This window comes from Phocoena sinus, chromosome 11 (assembly GCF_008692025.1).
Source record: "Phocoena sinus isolate mPhoSin1 chromosome 11, mPhoSin1.pri, whole genome shotgun sequence".
Classification (NCBI taxonomy): domain Eukaryota; kingdom Metazoa; phylum Chordata; class Mammalia; order Artiodactyla; family Phocoenidae; genus Phocoena; species Phocoena sinus.
The window spans coordinates 92,502,621-92,513,451 of NC_045773.1; the positions used below are offsets into that span (position 1 = coordinate 92,502,621).

Genomic DNA, 10,831 nt, shown 5'->3' on the forward strand with positions numbered 1-10,831 from the left:
TATGAGAATCACTTGGGACTTGGAAGAACTGCAAATTCTTGGGCTCTCTACCCCAGCCCCAGTGAATGAGAATTTTAGGGGCAGGGCACAGCGATGTGTGTTTTAACAAGCCCTTTGGGGGGGTGTGATACTCGTGTAGTTTTGAGAAATTCTTTTTTTAAAAAATTAATTAATTAATTTTTGGCTGCGTTGGGTCTTCGTTGCTGTGCGCGGGCTTTCTTTATTTGCGGCGAGCGGGGGCTCCTCTTCGTTGAGGTGCGCGGGCTTCTCACTGCGGTGGCTTCTCTTGTTGCAGAGCACAGGCTCTAGGCACACAGGCTTCAGTAGTTGTGGCATGTGGGCTCAGTAGTTGTGGTGCACGGGCGTAGTTGCTCCGCGGCACGTGGGATCTTCCCGGACCAGGGCTCGAACCCGTGTCCCCTGCACTGGCAGGCGGATTCATAACTACTGCGCTACTAGGGAAGTTCAGTTTGAGAACTTCTTGTGTAGATGTTTTAGTGCCCAGAGGTTTGGGAGAGTGATGTGGAAACTGGAAAAGGATCTGAACTGAGTTTGGCCAGACAGCTCCTGTCTTGATTTCAGTTTCCCAAATTACCTAGTAAATCTCTATATAAATAACTCTCTTTACAACTGTAGTTTTTTTTCAATCACTTGTGTTAATAGGCATTAATCTGTGATTGTCTTAGCTCCCTTCATTAAGATGTAAACCCCCTGAAGGCAGGTCCCTCTTTTCCACTTCCTGTCCAACTCTTGACTTCATGCTAAAGATAAAAGTTTAATATTGTTCTTGCTGGACTGTATATTTCCGTGATTTTATATCTTCCTATGATTTGTTAAATATACATTAAGGGCCTGTAATGTGCCTGATAATTGATATTGACAGGAGTAAAAAGTCCTGTAAGAAATGACCCTTGCCCTAGAATCTAGTTGGAGCAAAAATATACCCTCAAGAAAGAACAGCATGAGGTCGCATACCGGTGAGTACAAATAAAGATTTAGATTAGATTAATAAAGACCACAGGATTCAGAAAAGAGGGATCGAGAGCCAGCCAGTGGGTGGAGAGGGGGTGGAGCTTGAGCAGGATTTCAAAACCCTTGGAGAGGGTTAGCCTGGCCTGGAACAATGGGGAAAGGGAGAAGAGGGCTGGAACAAGGGGACTGGGTGGCCTGGAGCAAGATATGGACAGAGTCAAGGAGCCTCAGGGTGATAGCCCTGCTACGCGGGCGCCTGTGAAGTGGGGAGAGGGTTAGAGTGGAAAGGGTTGGAGTAGGTAGTTCCCGGAGAGCCATGAATGGCAGCTTCGCTAAGAATTTTTCCCTTAAGTGTAGGCTTTGTTTTGTTTTATTTTGTTCTGCGGGCAGGGCGGATAGGGGTAGATTGTGAATCTTGTGCAGAAGGAATTGGAGGTGGGGAAGGAGAGAAGGAAAGAACAGTCAGAAGGGGCTCAGTCGTTCAGCCCCACTTATGGGCTCTTCCTCTGGGTCCCGAGATGGAAGAGACCAGCTCTTCCCTGAAGGAGCTCACAGTCTAGTGACAGAGGGCAGAATATCCTAACACAGTGCCATCAACAACACGGTAGAAAAGTTGGGGATTTTCTAGCCTGTGCTATCAAGGAAGGCTTCCTGGAGCAAGGGACACTAGAAGGACTGAGTGGCTTTAGTCAGGTGCAGAAGTGGACAGAGGAACAGCAGGCGCAGAGGCACCAAAGCAAGAGGGAGCAGGGGGCAGTGAAGGGATTACAAGCAGATTGGTTGGATTTGGCAAAGGTGGACATGAGCAAATGACCAGAGGTGAGTCTTGGAGAGACGGGCAGACGTGAGATCATGATGGGATAACGGGTGGGACGTAGCCAGGGTAGCAGTTTGAAGAGGATACTCTAATGGGAGTCTGAAAGGAGGGGACATGCCAGCAAGGCATTTAGAAGGGTGAAGGGTGAAAGGCCAGACCCTGGGGGAGAGGAGGATTTTGGGAACGTCACAGAGCTTTTGAGTCGAAGGACCAGCAAGACTTGGTGCCTGTAGTTATGTGGGTCGAGGGACAGAAAAGGGTCAACATTTAAAATATACAGTTTTTTGAGCTTGGGCAGCTCAGAGAATGCTGTTACTGTTGAGAGAAATAAGGAAGTTCGGAGGGGAAACTGGGGGTGGGGAAAAGATGATGATTTCAGTTTTGGACACATTGTTTGTTCTCCTGAGCTGCTTTGTTTGGTTTCTATAGCTGTTTCTTCTTCCCTTAAAATTTAGTTTCAGTGCTTAGAAGAAAAAAAAAAAAAAGAGCCCAGTTTTGTGTCTTGCACAAGATCGAGGTGCATCTATTTATACAACCTAAAATGACCCAAGAGCCTAAGGGATCAATAAACAACTGAGTTGTTCCAGATTTTCAGTGCCAGGTGCCAAGGTGAGGAGGTGCGCTGAGGGACGCTGTTCTACCCGATGTTTCTGTCTTGTCATCCTTGCCACGGGGGAAGGGGAAGCTTGGGAACCTCACCTGGCTGGCTGGACTTCTTCTGTTTTTCTCAGCAGTCCTTGCTCCACAAATCAGGGCTTCCCAACGGACCTGTCGGAGGAGATCACAGGTCTGACATCCCGGGCCTCCCTGGCTCAGTTTCCTAGAGCAAAAGCTTTCTAAACAGACTCTTGCTCTCTGGGGACAGGAACTAAAGTTTCTGCAGCCTCACTGACACTCACCGACCTCAGATATTTTCATGTCCTGCTCGGGCTGGTGGCTAGGGCTACCAGTGAGAGAGAACATAGGTCAGCCTGACTCTCCCGCTCGCTCAAGTGTGGAAAGCCTCACAGTGTGGGATCAAGGGGAGAAAGAAAAGCCTGACCCTGGCTCCTCTCCACCAGAGACAGAGAAGCAGTGGGTTGAGGTGAGGCCAGCTGACCGCTCTGCCTCCCATAGACTCTTTCTTTTTCTTTCTAAAAATTTATTTATTTAATTTATTCATTTTTAGCTGTGTTGGGTCTTCGTTGCTTCGCGCGGGCTGTCTCAAGTTGTGGTGAGCGGGGGGCTACGCTTTGTTGAGGTGCGCGGGCTTCTCATTGTGGTGATTTCCCTTGTTGCAGAGCCCGGGCTCTAGGTGTGCGGGCTTCAGTAGTTGTGGCACACGGGCTCAGTAGTTGTGGCTCGTGGGCTCAGTAGTTGTGGCATGTGGGTTCAGTAGTTGTGGCACGCAGGCTCAGTAGTTGTGGCACATGGGCTCTAGAGTGCAGGCTCAGCAGTTGTGGCACATGGGCTCAGTAGTTGTGGTGCACAGGCTTAGTTGCTCCATGGCATGTGGGATCTTCCTGGAACAGGGCTTGAACCCGTGTGCCCTGCATTGGCAGGCGGGTTCCTAACCACTGTGCCACCAGGGAAGCCCCCCATAGACTCTTTCAAGCCACCAGCCACGCTGCCTCTCTGATGCTTGCACGTATGCAGAGCGTCCCTGCCTGACCTATTTAAGCACAGTTCATCTACCTTGATTTCATGGAGTCAAGCTAACCCTACCTGTGTGACCTCCTTAGCCGGACTGAAGCACTATTGAAGATAAAGTTCATTTAGGAATAAGAATAACTTTCTTAAGTTGGGGTTTCGTGGAACAAGGGGCAGCTGTTCTGAAATCAAGGAGGAGCCCTGGCGTCACCTGACTCTTCCTCTTGTAAAAGCATCCTGCAAACCCATTCACTTCTCTCCGTCCTCACCATTAGCCTAGACCTTCAACTCTTGCCTGTTCCACCGTAATTCCCTCCAAACTGGCCTTCCTGCCCACACGCTGCCCAGCTACAATCCATTCTCTGCAGTGAAGAGAGACTGGTCTTCCCGCAACCCAAATCTGATTCTGTCCCGTGGCAGATCACCTGCGAAGGCGGCCGCCAACACTTCCTCCCATCCCCATGTGCACGCTCTTCCAATGAAAAGTGGAATCTATTTCTCCTCCTCTTGAGTCTGGGCCTTCTGACTTGCTTCTACCAACAGAATGTTGTTAGTGATGAAAATGGCATTCTGGGACTTCTAAACCCAGGGGTTAAGAGCTTAGCTTCTGTTTTTCCTCGCTTGGGAGTCAGCTGCCATGGAAAGAAACTTGGGCCAGATAACCAGATGATAACAGACCAGCTGGAGAAACAGAGGACCAGCCGGCCCCCGAAGGTTGCAGCCAGAGGAATGAGTGGGGCCATATGAACATTCTAACCCCAGCCATCTCGGTTCTCCCATTCCAGTCAAATCACCCCAGCCAGCACCCCGGGGAGCAAAGAAGAGCCCAAATCGCAGGATCATGAGTAGATAAAGGGTTGCTGTTTTTTAAGCCATGAAGTTTTGGCGTGGCTTGTTACAGAGTAATAGATGTTCCATAGCAATGATGGCTGAAACATACCCTACTCTCTTTTTTTTGCGGAACGCGGGCCTCTCACTGTTGTGGCCTCTCCCGTTGCAGAGCACAGGCTCCGGACGCGCAGGCTCAGCGGCCATGGCTCACGGGCCCAGCCGCTCCGCGGCATGTGGGATCCTCCCGGACCGGGGCACGAACCCGTGTCCCTGCATCGGCAGGTGGACTCCCAACCACTGCGCCACCAGGGAAGCCCATACCCCTACTTTTAAAGTACACTTTCCTTAAAATAGTGCTGACTCAGCCCCTCCATCTTCAACCTCATCTCTCACCACTCCACCTAGTCTTCTACTCTAGGCCTTTGCACACTTATACACAAACTCTCTCACCCTCCTTAATCCTACCTAGTCATCCATCAGCTTCCTTCTTCTAGGAAACACCACTTCTTCCAGGAAATCTTTGATTCCATGAGACTAGGTTAGGGGCCTTATGTACAATATCATATAAGTTTCGGGTGTACAACATAGTGATTCACAATTCTTTTTTCTTTTTGGCCACGCCTCACAACTTGCAGGATCACAGTTCCCTGACCAGGGATTGAACCCAGGCCATGGCAGTGAAAGCCCGGAATCCTAACCACTAGGCCACCAGACACTCCCGTGGTTCACAATTTTTAAAGGTTGTACTCCATTTACAGTTATTAATAAAATATCGGCTATAGTCCCTGTGTTGTACAATCTACGATTATACTTTTAATGACGTATATACCATGAAGGTGGGGACTTTCTGCCTTTCTTGTAAGTGTATCCCATATTCCTCACACACTATCTGCACAGTAGGTGCTATTCAACGTTTGCTGAATGAATGAATGAAAGGCCAGCTGAATACGGGACTAAAACTATGGAGTATTCTTTTTAGACTTGATCATGTCATCGTTTCCTCATACCACCCCGATCATCCCCAGCAGATATTACATTCTGAAAGCTTTCTTCAGCTTCTCTGAATCTTAAATTTCTTCCCTCTATCTCAACTGTCTCTGAAGGGACAGTAACTGGGTATTCAGGGTGATGAGCCTGGGATATGAGGAATCCTTGATGTGATGAATTGTCAGAGATTAAAGGTTACTTTTAACTTTTGAAAATTGAGTGAGTCAATTTATAACAATCTACGTCTCTAACTCTTCATCAACCCCAATGTTAAAAATTCCCAAACAACTCCAATGTTTGTTCCTGCTGGGTAATAAAAACAAATGCCTTGCTTTTGTAAATGTTTTACTTTTCAGGGGGGATTTCATGTCTGGGTTTCATATCCATTTGATTCTCACCACAGTTCTACGAGATGAATAGGAAGGTGGTCGTGGTATGTTTCTATGTTACAGGTTTGGAAGCAGAGGTTGTATAGGCTTCCAGGGCTATATAGCTCATTGGAGAAACAAGGGAGACAGGATCCATTCTGCTGATGACGTACCAGCCTGCTGCTTTTGCCCCATGTGGTCTCTGGACAATAGTCCAGTTTACTGAGAAACTGAAAGTTGTACTTGACATTTGTATTTTTCTTTACAGTATTGAGCTATTAAGATTTCCTTTTAATTTTTTAAAATTTTTATATTTTTTGCGGTACGCGGGGGCCTCTCACTGTTGTGGGCCTCTCCCGTTGCGGAGCACAGGCTCCGGACGCGCAGGCCCAGCGGCCATGGCTCACAGGCCCATGTGGGATCTTCCCGGACCGGGGCACGAACCCGTGTCCCCTGCATCGGCAGGCAGACTCCAACCACTGCGCCACCAGGGAAGCCCTCCCCTTATTTTTATTTTTTCTGGAGAATTTAAAATAAATCCCAGACATTGTTCCATTTTACCCATAAATACCTCATTATATCTATCTAATAGATAAGGCGCCTTTATCTAAAAACATAACCATCATACTATTTCACACCTACCAAAATCAGCAATAATGCTTTAACGTCAGCTAATATGCTGTCTATATTCAACTTTTATAGGATTTTCTTTCTTCAGTTGGTTTATTCAAATCAAAACCTAAACAAGTGCCACACGCTGCTTTTTTTTTGTTTTTTGTCTTTTAAAAAAAAATTGTACTTATTTATTTATTTTTGGCTGTGTTGGGTCTTCTTTGCTGCTCACAGGCTTTCTCTAGGTGCAGCAAGTGGGGGCTACTCTTCGTTGTGGTGCGAGGGCTTCTCGTTGTGGTGGCTTTTCCTGCTGTGGAGCACGGGCTCTAGGCGCGCAGGCTTCAGTAGTTGTGGCCCGCAGGCTCAGTAGCTGTGGCACGTGGGCTGCAGCAGTCGTGGCTCACGGGCTCTAGAGCGCAGGCTCAGTAGTTGTGGCGCACGGGCTTAGTTGCTCCGCGTCATGTGGGATCTTCCCGGACCAGGGATCGAATCCGTGTCCCCTGCATTAGTGGGTGGATTCTTAACCACTGTGCCACCAGGTAAGTTCCTTTGAGTCATCTTCAATTCTTCTTTTCTCTCAGTCCCCCAACAGCCAATCTCATCAGGCCCTATCGTCTCTACCACCAAAATATACCCTGAAGCAGAATCTGTCCACTTCTTTCGATGATGCCTATTGCTATTGTCCTAGTTAATCTACCTTTTACCTGGATTACTGGTATGCTAGTTGTTTAATCCATTCTTCTGTTTAATCTGTTTAATCTGCTTGTTTCATCTATTAATCTATTTCTTCTGGTTAATCTATTCTTCAACAAATGGTCAAAGTGGTCTTTTTTTTTGTTTTTTTTGGCCTGACCAGGAAATGAACCCAGGCCACAGCAGTGAAAGCGCTGATTCCTAACCACTAGACCACCAGGGAACTCCCAAAGTGGTCTTTTAAAAATATGAAAGTCAGATGATGTAATTCCTCTCAGTAAAAATGAGTTCACATACCATTTGTTAAAGTAACCAGACTGGGCCCAAGATGGAGTCGCTCATGGCCAGCCCAGCAACAGCAAACCAAAACGTCACTAAGTTTCTACGCTTGGCTCTCCCAGAAAAGGAAGGCCTGGGTCAACCCGTGAGTGCTTGTCTGCTCAGCACAAGTCACCTCACTGGCTACAACACTTCCCTTCCCTCCATATGGCGAGAGTTCCTCGCTTTAACCAATCAGCAAATGCATCGTTCCCGCTCATTTTGGTCTACAAACCCCTCTCGGATTGTACAGCTCTTTAGAGTTCCTTTCTATCTGCTAGACTGGATGTTGCCTGATTCAAAACTTCCTGAGTCAAGCCAGTAAGATCTTGAAGATTTACCCAGCTGAAATTTTGTTCTTTAGCACATGTTTACTATAACTTTATCTGCTACAACCCTTCTCCCTTGCTAATCAGCTCCAGTCACTGGAATCTCCTTTCTCCCTGTGGTGAGCCGAGCTCCGGCATTTTCACATTGCTTTTCCTGGGGAGGACTGTTCGGACTTCCCCCATCTGAGACTTCCCACAGGTCTTAGCATAGATGCCACTTTCTTGGCAAGGGACCGTCTCTGACCTCTGTCCCAATTCTCATCATTGCTCCGTGTGGATGTTCTGTGTTGTAGCCATATCTCATTTATTTGATTAATGTTGGTCTCCTTCAGCCGAATGTAAGTTCTACAAGTGTAGATGCCTTGTCTGTCATGGGGACTGCCTGTAATCAAAGGCCTAGAATAAACGCCTGGCAGACTGTAGGCGCCTAGGCCAATTAAAAAATGTACTTATTTGTTTGTTTGTTTATTTTTGGCACAGCATTTGGATCTCAGTTCCCCAACCAGGGATCAAACCGGTACCCGCTGCAGTGGAAGCGAGGGGTCTCAACCACTGGACCGCCAGGGAAGTCCCCCCTCAATTTTTTTTTTTTTAAACTTAACCAGTAAATGATGAAAAGAAACCATCCAAGACTCCATTCCAGGCTCCAGCGCTGAGCTCTTTTGGTTAACTGGATAACCTCGGACTCAAACCACCTCTGGAGGCGAGTTGGACAGAGAGAGGGAAAGCAGACTCCCTCCACTGCGCTCTGATCCTCATCTAGGGGCACCCAAAGGATTTCTGCTTTGCTTAGGCTTTCTCAAGTTTGATGCCCGCCTCATCCCCCATGCCGCCCCTTGCCTCTTTCACCTGAAGGGTGGAGGAAAAGCAAGAAGTACAGATGTGACACCCAGCCACAGGAGACGTGTTACGGCGGGCACTCCATTCAGCCTGGAAACAGTTCTAGGGAGAATTAAAAATACAGCAGCACTGAAAGAAAGTGCTTGAGGGTGGGGCAGGGAGGGAGGTGCATTGTTTGTTTTTGGCAGCATTTAGGATGAAAGGAATAGTTTAGAAATCAGAGAATAGCCATTGTTTTCTGAAAGAAGCCCCAGAGGCCCTACCTGTGGGCCAAAAGGAGAAAGTCTAACAAAAGAGGCAAGGGGGGAAGAAGATTCGGGGTAGTCTCCTGTTTTTATAATGTGCTGCTTTTGCTGATCATGGAATAAGGTATTTCGGAGGGGTTTTTTTGTTGTCATTTATTTTGTTTTGTTTATCATCACCTTTGCTAATCTCGGAGACTTCCCCTTCCTTTGGGTTTCTATTGCCAGAATATTTAGGGAAAGATTTGAAGAATTTCCCCTTCCCAACCCCAATTCTTTGAATTTTTCCTTCGAATGCAAATAAAATCATTTACCATTTGGATACACTGTAATTAAAGAGAGGAAGGAGCAGTTTTGTGAATCTAAAACAGACTTCCTTTTTTCTGTGTGTGGGTTCTGAGTCATTTAAAGGCAACAGGAGGACCCGCTGAGGGGGGCTGGGCAAAGGGGGTTGGAGGTGAAGGTGGGATGGAGGTGCTGAAATCAACAACAGAACATAATGAAGCTGGATCAAATGATAAGACATCAAATCCCACACAATTTGACATTAGACAACTCTTTATGGTAAAATGTTAAGTACTTAATAGTTTACTTTCATTGCAGGTCGTCTTGCATTGTATCCCAAAGCTATTTGTTCCTAGAACAAACGTGCATATGCTCTTTAGATTTAACAATCCACTGCTTCCAGTTAGTAAAGAGGTCAGCCTAAACCTGGCTCTCTTGAATGAATGAGCCTCATTTGCACTTGTGGTGACCAATACAGTAGTTCTCAAACCAGAAGGATGAGATGTGGCTGGAGAGATCGTATATCAGTAATGCTGATTCAATCCTTTTTTCTTCCTTATATTTTATTTTCATGCATCCCTGTGCCCGTGGATGACTTACCACCCTCCTCCCCCTGTGTTTAAGGTTGAGACTGGTTTATCACCTAAGAAGTAATCAAGACAGTCAAGCCAAGGTGAAAAGAAGCAGCCACTCAGCCTCCCTCCTTCACCTACCTCTCTCTTTCTATAACTGGCTTTTATTGATTATTCGATTGGGTAAACGCCCAGAACGGGAAATAACTTAGTTGAAAAGTAGTGTTATTTTATCCATTCTGATTTTCATCGGTTCTGAGAAAATTTGATTCATTTTCCTAGATCAGTACTAACTTTTGGGTTTTCTCTCTTTCAAAAAAAAAAAAAAGAAGAAGAAGAATAAAAAGAAAGAAAGAAGGACTTCCCTGGTGGCACAGTGGTTAAGAATCTGCCTGCCAATGCAGGGGACATGGGTTTGAGCCCCGGTTCAGGAAGATCCCACATGCTGCGGAGCATCTAAGCCCATGCGCCACAACTACTGGGCCTGCGCTCTAGAGCCCATGAGCCACAACTACTGAGCCCGCGTGCCACAACTACTGAAGCCCGCGTGCCACAACTACTGAAGCCCGCGCGCCTAGAGCCCGTGCTCCGAAACAAGACAAGCCACCGCTATGAGAAGCCCGTGCACTGCAATGAAGAGTAGCCCCCGCTCACCGCAACTAGAGAAAGCCCACGCACAGCAATGAAGACCCAACACAGCCAAAACTAAAATAAATTAAAAGAAAAAACAAAGAAAGGAAGAAAGAAAAGAAATGAAAAAGAAAGGGAGGGGGCTTCCCTGGTGGCGCAGTGGTTGGGAGTCCGCCTGCCGATGCGGGGGATACGGGTTCGTGCCCTGGTCCGGGAGGATCCCACATGCCGCAGAGCAACTGGGCCTGTGAGCCATGGCCACTGAGCGTGAGCGTCTGGAGCCTGTGTTCCGCAGCGTGAGGGGCCACAACAGTGAGAGGCCCGCATACCGCAAAAAAAAAAAAAAAAAAAAAAAAGATTTAATTATTAAATATATTAAAAAAAAAAAAAAAAGAAAGGGAGGGAGGGAGGGAGTGGGAGAGAGAGAGAGACGAAGGAAGGAAGAAAGAAAGATCATGAGCTAAGTAGGAGGTGGATGGATGGACACAGCTGACTAACTGGGCTGTACTTCCTCTGCTCTCCCAAACACCTTGTAACAGCCCTTCTCTGGGGATGTGAGAGTGAAATTCTGCGGCTGAGGCTCACTTCCAGTTGATGAAATGCTTCGTCATCGGCTGGGACGAAGACGCCATCTTCAGTAATAAGGCATGACTGTAATTCCTCACCCCCTGGCTATTATTAATCATGACTCATTTCATGAAAGAGG

General features: G+C 47.1%; 1 long non-coding RNA gene across 1 annotated transcript; it reads left to right on the forward strand.

The window, feature by feature from the left end:
- Nucleotides 1–2,248: 2,248 nt before the first annotated feature.
- Nucleotides 2,249–9,006, forward strand: LOC116762872. Its single transcript, XR_004352357.1, has 2 exons — nt 2,249–2,873; nt 8,037–9,006. It is a non-coding gene; the product is annotated as an uncharacterized LOC116762872 (long non-coding RNA).
- Nucleotides 9,007–10,831: the final 1,825 nt, after the last annotated feature.